Genomic DNA, 12,743 nt, shown 5'->3' with positions numbered 1-12,743 from the left:
AAATTTATGTAATGTCAAATGGTTCAATTATATCATATTACTGTAGATTCAGATTTAACATTTTACTAAAGCATGCTATTAGTTTCCTGTGGCTTTTGTAACACATTACTACAACCTCAATGGCTTAAAACAACAGAAATTTATTCTCACAATTGTGCAAGCTGAAAATCCTAAATCTGGCAGGGCCTCACTCTCACTGGAGGTCTAGGGGAGAAACTATTCTTGGCTTCTTCCAGTTTCTGGTGGCTGCAGAAGCTGGGCTTTCCTTGGCATGTGGCTGCATCATTCCAATCTCTGCCTTTGTCTGCATATTGCTTTCTCCTCTGTCTATGTGCTTTCTCCTCTTCTTTCTATCTCCAGTCCCCTCTGTCTTTTTATTATAAGGACATTTGTGATTGGATTTAAAGCTCACCTTAATAATCCAGGATTATGTCCTCATTTCAAAATCCTTAATTTAATCACATCTGCAAAGACCCTTTCTCCAAATAAGAGTAACAATCACAAGCTCCAGGGATTTGATTTGCATGTCTTTTGTGGGGACATTTTTCATCTTACCACACATAATTATGATATTCAATGATTATTACCTGACTATTAAATCAATTTAACAAATTGAGACTAAGGCTTTTATAGTTCATTAAAAATATATTCCTTAAATGTACTGTATAGGTTAGGCAAATTTTATAAATTTTATAACTGTGTAAAGATCCACTAGATGGTATATCTACCTACTACTCTGAAATCCTGCATATCCATTTCATAAATCATAGAGCTTAAAAGTTTCTCAGTTACTGGAGGTCAGTTACTGTCTTTCCTTGCCTTTGGGCACAGCTACATTTAAACTAGCAGGGAAGAGGTATCTATTCCGTTCTTAAAGGTCTCTAGCAGAAGGGATTATATAACCTCTCCCAGCAACACATTTTGACATTTCAAGCAATGAATATTTAAAATCTAACTCTTACGTTCCAGAGACATGGGAAATAGTAAAACCTTTACAACTTGCACATTTACTGAAAAGTTCCAGCAGTTGATGCAGTGGACAGCAAATATGAGGCAAATAAGAACAACTAGAACGATGAATAGATTTCATTTTTATATTATCACTGATACTATGAAACTCAGATACAGTTTGGCATAGGGATAAATTATGATCTTGACTTTTTTAGTCTTTTTGAGAAAAAATGAGTTTTCCTTTAAAAAAAAAAAAAAACTTTAGCCTGAGGTGACTGAAAAATATATGAAGAAAATCTTTCAGGTTCATCTTACTCCTGCAAATTTTTCTCTCTAATGCAGAGTAGAGGGAATGATGCTGGGGTAAAGGAAGGACTGAAAGCAAATATGGAAATGAAAATTAAGCACAAAACAATCTGGTTGTTCTAACTCTTAAACTACACAGAAAGTTTGATAATTTCACTTGAGAAGATATAAAATGAGGATAGATATCTTATGTTAAAAACCTCTGATATTTTATGGTAGGGAAGAGATTTAATCCAGATGGAATTAGCAAAGCAACCTTGCTCACAAAGTATTTTATCTCCTTTACATTCTCAGGTACATTTTTACTGACATCATTTCCAAGGATACATGGTTTAAACAACATTCCACATTTTACCAAGTCAAGGATAGCATGTGATTCATTGTCTTTGGAAATCAGTGATTTTGTAAGTAACTGCTTTGCAATGTTATTTCAGAGATTGTGCAGGGCGTGGTATGGCTATTCCACCCTCAGAATAAAAAGCAGAAAAGGAATATTCTAGGTGGATCTGGGCCACCACCTAAGTGTGGTAAAAGTGGAAAAACAGCTTTTCTACATTTCCGTACCCTTGAGATGCCAACACTTAATATAAATATGGTAATACAATCTACTTATCTGTAAAGCCAGGACATAAAACTCTCTTAGAAGTTTTTCTGGGAACTTTCTTTTGAGTAAGAATTGAGTTGAATCCCAAATGGTTCTCGATTATTACGGTAAATTATCTAGAATTTCTTGTGTATTTCCTGCTTACAATCACTGTATTTAATGCAACGTAATTCAACTCTCTTGACTTTTTAAAAATGATCATGGTTTGGCAATGTGCCTAATCTTTGGTGAAACTGCTTAATCACTGTACTTTAAAGAATGGTGTATAGGTAGCATGCATAATTATCCCTCAGGAATCATTAGCATATGATAAATTTAAGATTTAGTCAAATGTAAGTACTGTATAGAGTCTGATATAAGACACTACTGCTTGGAAAAAATGATGTCAAACCAAGGAATTGCAGCAATCTAGCAGCTGCTAGAAAAAAACTGACCTGCAGAAAATGAATCAGGAATGGAAGAAGCATCTTAAAATGTGGGCATTCTGGTAAAGGTCACACTGCATTTTGATCTCCCTGAATCTATTTCAAGATGCAGAATAGTATCTCAAGAGGGTTGAATAGTATGTGATTTTTACTAAACAGTTTCTTTCCTAATACAGAATTGTTAGGTGAGTACAACTGTTTCATTCTTCAACCTTGAATTTATAAGAACTGACAATTTGTTCTTTGCCAGAAGTTTTGTCTTTTCTACTTGTCTCTTTGAGGATTTCACGAGCTGAAGTATGCCAGAGAAGGGAAATTTTCTTCAATCAGGTAATGGTGAATAATGTCTAATAGATTAGTCTGGATGTGGAGGGATAGGAAAGGAGAGAGAGGAGGGTAACAAACTGTGAACGATGGAATAGCTTTTTTCATGATAATGATCTTAGGAAAAATGTACATTTCTACCTTAATGTTAGGTATAGATGAAAATGTTTTGAATTGCAAAAATAAAAGACATGCAGTCAATTCTTCAGTTGCAAAGTCTCTGCTTTAAAAGTTATTCTGTAAATTGTTAGTTTAGGATAACAGAGTATTTTAAATCATGGCAAATTTCCCAACAAAATAGGAAAACTTATTTTAAGTGGGGAAAAAAATGTTTTTACTTACTAAAGTCTCTGAATACAGAAAATAATCCAGGACAAATCTCTATCCATTGTTCACTTTTTAATATCTTTCTTTTTAAATCCTTTATCTTGAGAACCCAAAGGATTGGCCAGCCTGTCTCCCTTTCACTTTCCTTATTATGTTTGACCAGGGATGTTTTCTGAAGTAGGGTGAGTAGATAGAACTGGAATAGTAAACACAGGCAATGCGACTTAGAAATTTACATGGAGGGAGCAGCATTTGGGGAAATGACAACGAGTGACCATGAGGGTTTTCTAGTCCATCATCCCTTTCCTTCAAGCACCACCACTCTGCACTCGACATTACAATTTTGGGTCATTTTTTAATGTTGTTTTGCAAGCAGTGGTATCTGTATTAGTAGAAAGAAGGGGAAAATAAAAAGAAAATCCTAAATGGTGTTTATGGGGAATAAGCAAAATGCGTGTAGGTCCTTGATTAACCGCTCACTCTGCTTGGGAAGTCATGTCTCAGAGCCATTGATGTGCAAGGACTATTTGGTTGGAGCCAAACTACACAAATACACTGTAAGCAGTTCATGGTCTTGAATGCCAAGTCATTGGTCCAAAATAAATTGCTTTGTATACAAAATGTTAATGGAAAGAATGATAATAAATCATGTAAACATGAGATTTTAAAAATTTTAATATAGATTGTGATTTCTTTTCAAAATGAATGGAACCTTTGTTTTGAGTCATTTTGATAGACTATCAGAGAAAATTATACTATAATGACATTTAAATGCAGGTAATATTGAATAAAACATTTGTTATCACTAGGAGAATAGACGTTGTTCACATGTCAGGATCATGTAATGAGGATCCAGGAATGATTTATACAAAGAATGAACTCCTTAACAAATTGAGGGAAAACTGATACTACAGGAAGAATGTTTATCACCTAGGGCAGCTTCACAAAATGATGAAAGTGACTTCACAAATGGTAAAAGTATAAGAAGGAAATATTTAAGGGGTCAAACTAATTCTTTTATATACAGTCTTGGTTCCATGACTCAAATATATAAATTACTGAACATACATTCACATCATCTGAGTAACCCAAATGTCTCAGTACAGATTCTAGAATTGTTATGTTTTGCAATCATGGCAATTCACATGTTGAAATTATTTTCACTTCAGTGTGTTATTTTATTAAGGGTTGTCTTAAGAAATAAAATTCATCAAAGAAGGGAGGTGAAATGACAGATATGGCAGTCAGCTTTATCCCTTAATTCCTAAGTTAGAGGTTAGGATTTGGCTAATTGCCTTTTCCTAAAACCTATGAAATAGAGAGTATAAAATTTTTATAAAGTTCGTTAATTGAACATTTAAGATTTCATTTTAGTGCTCCTTCTACTTGGTCATTTTCTGGAGAACTGAGGTTCTAGGGATGAATCAAGGACTGCAGCGTTGTGTTAGTAGGTTTTAACTAACCTGGGGGGGGCAATGGAATTAGATTTATTCAGACAGAAAATATTTTAAATACACATGCAATGCTTACAAAAAACATAGGAAAGGAAACATTAGGCTAACCACCTAGACTTTAGGAAGAAACTGCTTCTGCGATGGATCTTTTCTTACCTCTTTTGATCACCAAAAATAAGGTATGGTCATGAAAAGCCAGGGGAAAGAGAGCCTACTTTTAATTTAAGCTTTAAGCCAGAAGAATGAAAGGATCTTTTGTAGCTGATATGTGGAGTAAGTTAGCTCAGTAGGTCTAGGGGTTTCTACATTGGAGATGGGGCTGAAGACTTACAAATATATGAAGTGATTTTTTTTTTTTTTTCCAGCATCACCTCTTCACATTTTTCTTAAGGAACAGGGGCAGTAGATGCCTGAACAAGGTCTTTTAATATTCTCAAAACTAAAGGATACACACAAAAAGAAAGGATTTTTTGTACATGACATATTATGGGAATATCTCCAATAATAAGGTTGAAATAATGCTAAGTCATGAACTTCTTGACAGTTATCCTACTTAGGTACTGCATTGTTCTCAATGCTAAGGCAAAGTTTACCTAACAGAGGAAAAGAATAACCAGTTCAAAATTTAAAAGTGAATAGCAAGCAAAAAAATAATATTCATCTTCTTCAGGGAAAACAGTCAATTTGAAGGTAAGTAGACAGTATCATTGAGGTGAGAAGGTTGCAAATTCTTTTGAAAATATCTAAGAATACTTTCTGTTCACATTTCTCAAAAAATATTTAAAGTTTTGTTTTCTAGATTAAAATTTAATGGCTTACCCTGAAGAAAATTTCTTGACACTTCTGGAGATCTTAGAGACAGATATGATCAATGAGAAAAATTTGATGATTCTACCAGAGACACTTTGGAAATTTCTAGTCATGTCTAAAAAATTTTTGCCAAAGTTTTTCCTTTAAAAAGTAAGCAAACTAGGCAAACAGAACAGTAATTCACTGAATTCTAAGTCAGTTATAAAATTATATAGCATGGAATGCTAAAACAAGACCATTCAAATGAAAAAAAAAATCACACAGAACTTTCTTAGCAAGAGCCAGATTGGCCATGGAAGTTGTAATAGAGAAATGATAGCTCCTTGGACCAAACAATTGTCATGCAGATGAAATATGCCAACAACAGAAGAGAAAATTAGTGGACAAAACTGGAGAAAATATTTAGCATTATTACTACAAAGCCTAATAAAGACTTCCATGATTAAAGTAATAACCATTCATTCTGTAGTGGCATGTTGCAGGTGATACTTTATTGTACGAAAATTGATAAAATTTTAGCAATGCAAATATTTATATATAAAATAAACTTCAACATTTATTTTTTTAAGTTAAAAATGTCTTTAGAAAGTAATATTCCCTAAACTTGCTTGCACTTCAGATCTATCATTTTTTTAAAAATAACTATTCTGAGGTTCCACTACAGGTCAGATGACTCAAAATTTCCTTGGGTGAAAGTCTGATTTTAAGTCTGTGGTTTAAAACCAAACAACCAGCAAACAAATAACAACAAAAACTCTCCAGGGACCAATGTTCTTAAGCTCATTTCTTCTGTAGTTCTTTATTTCTCCATGTCTTCTAGGTTTTATATCTGTATATAGTTAGATTGCCATAGTTTCTTGAAATAGCTTGCTGTGCCTCTGATAAATTTGCTTTCACAATACTAGAAACTTAGTATTATATCTTCTCAGACACTGTACCTACTGCTATCCAAGTGAAAATAAAACAAGAAAACAAAAACCCAAAACTAACTACAGATAATTTGTTGTTACAGACACTTTTTCAAGGTATCTTTCTTTTGTGAAAAATAAAGGGTCAAGAGTGAAGTTGCCATAGAATGTGCTTTAGAAATATTTCAAGTCCTTCAGGAAGGTATTGTTTAATTAATCAATTATTTTTTTTACTCTACAAGATCTATGGAACTCCTGAACTATGGCAGGTGCCAGGGTATGTGTTGGGTATAAGCCACATAATACTCCCTTCTCCCATGGAGTTTTCATTGCAGCTCAGTGGGTGGGTGGGTGTATTTTTTGTATGGAGATGAGTTCAGGCTTCTTTACAAATCTTAAGAATGCCATTGGTGTTGTTTTTTTGGTTTTTATTTTCCTAAACCTGAGGCTGATTGAAGAAGCAGTATGTAGCCAGCAGTATCTGTAACATAAATTAGTTATAAGGTCTGTGATTTGACCGACAGCAAAAGCAGATCACATCAGTGTTTGCTAGTTTGTGTCACAGTTGGCAGTATTCTGACTCCAGAGCAAGCAAATACTCTCACAACTTTAGACAAGTGTTCCCTATCTAGCAGATGTTTTCTGGCAGCTGTAATGTGATGTAACTTCCAGTGTATATACATATGCACTTGAATATATACATACTATAGTGTGTGTGTGTGTGTGTGTGTGTAAAAATCTCTTCTGTCCCTGCTTTGCTTGTTCTTTTCCATACTTAAGTGGGTTTTTTGTTTTGTTTTTCACTTTCCTCATGATCATTTCAGTGGACAAAAATGCTGCCACATCGGATTGACATGTCTGTCTATAGGGTGATGCTAGGCCACTGGAGAAATATAATCAAGGAGGCAACATGATCGGGTTTGCGTTTTGGGAATCACTTTGGCAGCGGTATGAAGGATGGAAGGATGGAGTAGAGGGGTATGGGATAAAAGTCAGGGAAACATTTAGTCTCTATTTGATTGTCCAAGTGAGAAATAACGCAAATCTGTGGAGCTGGAGAGAATGTTTCTCAAGATATTTTTATGAGACAGACCTAATAGTTGTTAGGGAATAAAATTATGAGGTGGGTGGAGTTTTGCAGGGAGGGCTTTTACTATAAAGGAAGGTTTTAACAGCTCTCCTCTTGAATAAACAGGCATATGAAGAAGTCAACTCACTCAAGAAGAGTATGGGTGGAAGAAGGGAGAGTTGGTCTTGAGGAGAGAGTGGCAAAGACAATTTCGAGCTTGTGAAATTTGTGATTTTTTTTTTAATTAATTTATTTATTTTTGGCTGTGTTGGGTCTTCGTTTCTGTGCGAGGGCTTTCTCTAGTTGCGCCAAGCGGGGGCCACTCTTCATCACGGTGCGCGGACCTCTCACTATCGCGGCCTCTCTTGTTGCGGAGCACAGGCTCCAGACGCGCAGGCTCAGTAGTTGTGGCTCACGGGCCTAGTTGCTCCGCGGCTTGTGGGATCCTCCCAGACCAGGGCTCGAACCCGTGTTCCCTGCATTAGCAGGCAGATTCTCAACCACTGAGCCACCAGGGAAGCCCAAATTTGTGATTTTTATATGGCAGTAATTGATTAAATGAATGAATGTTGAGCAAGCACTTGATTAAAGGAGTCTCAGTCTCAAAAAGGGAAGTCCATCAGAAATAATAGATTTGGGGGTTACCAGAGTACAAATAGAAATTAAAATCATAGGTGCAGTTGAAGTCAACAAGGAAAAATATAACCCAAGGACAGGAATTTGGAGAACAAGAACATGAACAAAGAGGAACTTTTGTGTTGGCTGAAGTTTATGAAAAAATGTGTTGTTGAAAAAGGTTTGAATTGCTGAAAAAAAGTTGAGAGAGTACTTGAATGTAGCTGAAAAAGTAAGAGATATTTTAATAGCCTTTTCAGAAAAGTGTGAATATTTCTTACTTCATACCATACCAACTGTTATAGTAGAACCTTAAGTCATATCAAGAAAATGTTACATTAAAATGCATTGGTCTTTCTTTCACTCTCATTGTATTATTTACATGATTACATGTAAATTGATTACTCAATTACATGATTTTTTATATGAAATGATCATCACTGATCATTTGTAAAACAATGGTTCACAGTCATGCATATCTTCCAAATGTAGTCACATTTTAATATAGACTGTGGAAATTACTTTTCTTGATATCACTACCAATTTGATCGGAAAATTCTTTAAGTGTTGGCAAGCTGTCAGAGTGGCAGATATAAGTTTTTCAAAACTCTTTCACTTAAAATATCAAATTTTACAATTAGCAATAATTCTGTTTAAGTCAGTTGCTTTCCCTGAAGTGACAGGCTTACTTTGTTCTTTTGTGAGAAAATATCTGCCAGATACCCAAATCTGAATAACCATTGTTTGCCAGCCATTCTTTTAAGTAAGAACGCTTCCCATTGCAAAAGAAGCAGCTAGTTCTGCTAGCAACTCAACCGCACATGTGCTTTTCCTCCAGACAACTCTCATATTTTTGTACCTGAAGACAACGCTCATATTTCCATACCTGGCAGAAGCACTTTATATGTACTTTCCATTTCATTATAAAGAATTTTAAAAAGACATATATGTAGGAATTCAGATTTAGTATACTGTGTAAGTTTTACTGCTTCATCAGGACATTCCTAAGTAAGCTTTATTGTTGTTTTCAAGTAAATATGGTAAAGTGAAAAATAAAATGTCTCCTACTATGATTTGGTAACACAGTCACAATTCATGCCCTTTTCCTTCAGCAATTCTTTTTCCAACATCACTACATCCAGTACAAAAAAGCAGTGACATCCTAGTATTGTGATAAAAATAGTTTTGACTTTATGGAACCCTGAAAACATCTCAGAGACACTCAGGAATCCATTGACCACACTATGGAAACCACTGAAAAATAATCTAGACAAGATGAGAATATTAAACACAGACAGAAGGAACCAAAGAAACATGTGAACATCTTTTGCTCTTTATATACAGAATAAAGTAAAGAGATTATATCTAGGTGAAAACTTATCTTAAGGCGGAGTAATAGAAAACATGACTTTACTAGGTGCCTTTCAGGAATAAGATTGTTATTTAAACGTAAAGATAAAAGCTAACAGCTTTTTAAAAATGAAAGTAAAACAGGCAGTGATGATATATTCTGTGTGTTCTTTATTCTATCATCTTGATTTTATGACATGTAGTAATGCTAAATGTTTCCAGGCTTCTCTGACTTTTCTATTCTTTTGAATGTGCTGAGTATGCCTTCATCTAGAGCTGGTATTATATACTATTCATTACTGTCAACGTTACATGGAAAAGCTATTTGGACATCTTAGGCAGCTGCCTCATCGTCTCTCAGATATTATCGTCTCCTGAGTTCTTTAAAAAGAAAAATGTCAATTGTTGATCCATTCTCAACCCAATTCCCTATATTGGGCTGATTACTCAGCTCCATTAAAATGTGTTCAGAGAGCTCACAATGGCCAATAACATTAAGCAAATGCTAGATAGAAAAAGACCCTTGTGCGTGTGTATGTGCTTATCCTGCACATAAACACACGTGCTTGTGTACTGAGACTAGTACAAAAGGATTTCTGCCCACATTATTTGTGTTTTGAGGTCAAGTATATCTACAGTGTTCAGGTTACTTGCAGAGGTAAAAAAGAGAATGTTTCGTGATTTTTTTTACAATCTGCTCTTTTACGGTTAACACATATAATTATTGGACACTTTGAGTAGCTATCTATATTAGCCATGGCTTTCCAGAAAAACATAACCCATGGTAGATATATAAGTACACACACACACACACATACAGAGAGAGAGGGAGAGAGAGATTTTAAAGAGTTGGCTCGCACAGTTGTGGGAGTTAGCAAGTCCAAAATTTGTAGGACAAGCCAGCATACTAGAAACTCAGTCAGCCTTTGATGCTGCAGTATTGAAACATAATTTCTTCTCTGGGAAAAGTGTTTTGCTCTTAAGGCCTTCAACTGATTGGATGAGGCCCACCTTCACAATCAAGGGTAATCTCCTTTACTTAAAGTCGACTGATTGTGCAATAGAAGTTAACCACATCTGCAAAACACTTTCACAGCAATACCTACATTAGTGGGGTTTTTTTGTAATTTATTTTAACCTGCTGCTTTTTCTTTTTCTTTATTTTTTTGGCTGCATCGGGTCTTAGTTGTGACACATGCGGTCTTCATTGAGGCGAGCAGGCTTCTCCCTAGTTGTGGTGCATGGACTTTTCTCTAGTTGTGGTGTGTGAGTTTTCTCTCTCTAGTTGTGGCGCATGGGGCTCCAGGGCTCGTGGGCTCTGTAGTTTGCGGCACGCGGGCTCTCTTGTTGAGGCGTGCGAGCTCAGTAGCTGCGGCACGCAGGCTTAATTGCCCTGGGGCATGTGGGATCTTAGTTCCCCAACCAGGAATTGAACCCGCGTCCCCTGCATTGGAAGGCATATTCTTTACCACTGGACCACCGGGGAAGTCCCTACATTAGGGTTTAATTAAACAACTGGGTACTATTTTGTAGTCAAGTTGCTACATGAGACTAATCATCACACCATCAATGGGATCCGTGCTGGACAGGACATCTCCAGCAATATTTCTTGGTTGTTACATATACATTCCAATTTCACTTTTTAATCCAGGACAAGGGCTAAAACTAGACTTTGAGATAATTGCACCCCAAGGGGAATGCAGTAGGGCACACTTTGGGTGATGTATTGTTTGGCTTTATTTTGAGAAAGAGGATTTGAGCTGGCAAAACTCTATCTCACATGAGGCTATGGAGACTATTCTGAAGATTAAATCCTAAATTTCTGTCCTCACAGTACCTTGTCCTGGTCAGATACAGTTATAATAAATCCCTCAGGGTATCGGAATAATTTTGTCAAACGAATGTTTTATTTTAATAAATAGAGCTAGGGCAGCCCAGTGAGAGAGATTCCTTGATGGAGAGAGTGAAGAGCCAAGAAAAATAGAACAGCAAGGAACTTTATGTTGTCTGCTAATAATGATCCATTTATCCTTTTTCTCCCTTGCAGGAGTTCTCTGCTTAGTTTCCTTTTATTCTTAATCCCAGAAAGTGTCCCATTTCCGGCTGACATACTTTTCTTCCTCTGGGAAACAAAGTACCTCTTAAAGAATCTGCCTGGAAATCTCATGCTTGTTTTCCTTGCTAGCCTTGGCTTTGAATTGTGTTCTTGGCCCTCTCCACTGACACTCAAACCTCAGGAAGATTACAACTGCTCAATTTGGAGCCACAAAGCATTTACGGTTTTGTTTTTATTATTAGAAAGTGAGAGATTTATGATTTGCAATATTAAAACATTATTTTTTTTGGTTACCAAGTAACAGAAAAAAACATTAATGACCTAAAACAAATTTCACGTTAAGTTGGACAAACCACTCAGAAGTCACGAATCAGCACTTTGAAAACAATATGTTCTAGGGAAGAGTGTCTAGATATAGCAATGTAAATGATATTATTTATTCTCATTATATAAATTATTAACTCATGTATACTAAATTACATTTTAAAGATATTGAATTTTAATACAATAATTGCTAAATTATGTTCTAAAAATAGCAATTGTGGCTCAAGACTTTAAGGTACCATAATTGAGATCAGTAGCAGTCCAGCCAGACAGTTTATGCAAACTAAAAAGTGAGAGCATGGTAGTCACTCAAAATTTGCAAGAACTTGGGGTTCTGAAGTTTTAGGTTAACAACAGTGTCATGATTTCATCCTTTCAAAATGACCAAGAAACAAGGTTTTCTCAACTCATACAGATGATTGTAAGTGTTCTCTTACTTGGTATGACAACAGTCTTAACTGAAGAATTAAATTGGCATCACAGATGTATTTAGAGTCTCATTGGTAAAATACACAAAAATCAGCAGTGGCACGTGATATGAATGCAGACAACACACCTCCACACAAGACCTGCTGAATTAGATTTTTGGTTCAAACACTATTATTCTTACCCATCATGACATGTTGAGAAACAATGTGCCTAAATTTTACACCAATAATTATCTCCTCAGGTTCATAAATATAATTTAACCTATGCCATCAAATTATGGTTATTGCTTGTTTTGCTATAAACTAAATGTTATAGTTTTTGTCACATTACCTAAAATATTTTATTACATTATTCTCCATATTAAAACAGCCTAAATACTATTCAAATCAATTTATATATAAAAATTATTTTATAATTTAAATAAGCATTAATAATAATTATTATTAAAAATAAATTAATATAAATTATAGATGATTATTTAAAGCAATATTAAGGAAAATAAAACGAAAGTGGCAGCTTGTGACAACTCTTTTTCACTAATTCTTGATTAAATTTCACATATCTTTCACTATTATTCATAACCTTATTATATTGCACACAAGTTAGGATATCTACTGCTTTAGAATTTAGTAATTTATATTGAAGCATTGCAAAAACTTCTTTATAATTTTTTCACACCAGTTTTGAAGGTCATTAGTTGTATACTCGGTGTTATTAAATTCAGGAACAGAGTTAGTTGTTTTAAAATTTAAAAATTACTTTTTGTCTCTATTTGCTAACAGTTTTAAAAC

Source organism: Eschrichtius robustus, chromosome 17 (genome assembly GCF_028021215.1).
Source record: "Eschrichtius robustus isolate mEscRob2 chromosome 17, mEscRob2.pri, whole genome shotgun sequence".
Lineage (NCBI taxonomy): Eukaryota > Metazoa > Chordata > Mammalia > Artiodactyla > Eschrichtiidae > Eschrichtius > Eschrichtius robustus.
Note: the sequence above shows the minus strand (reverse complement) of the source record.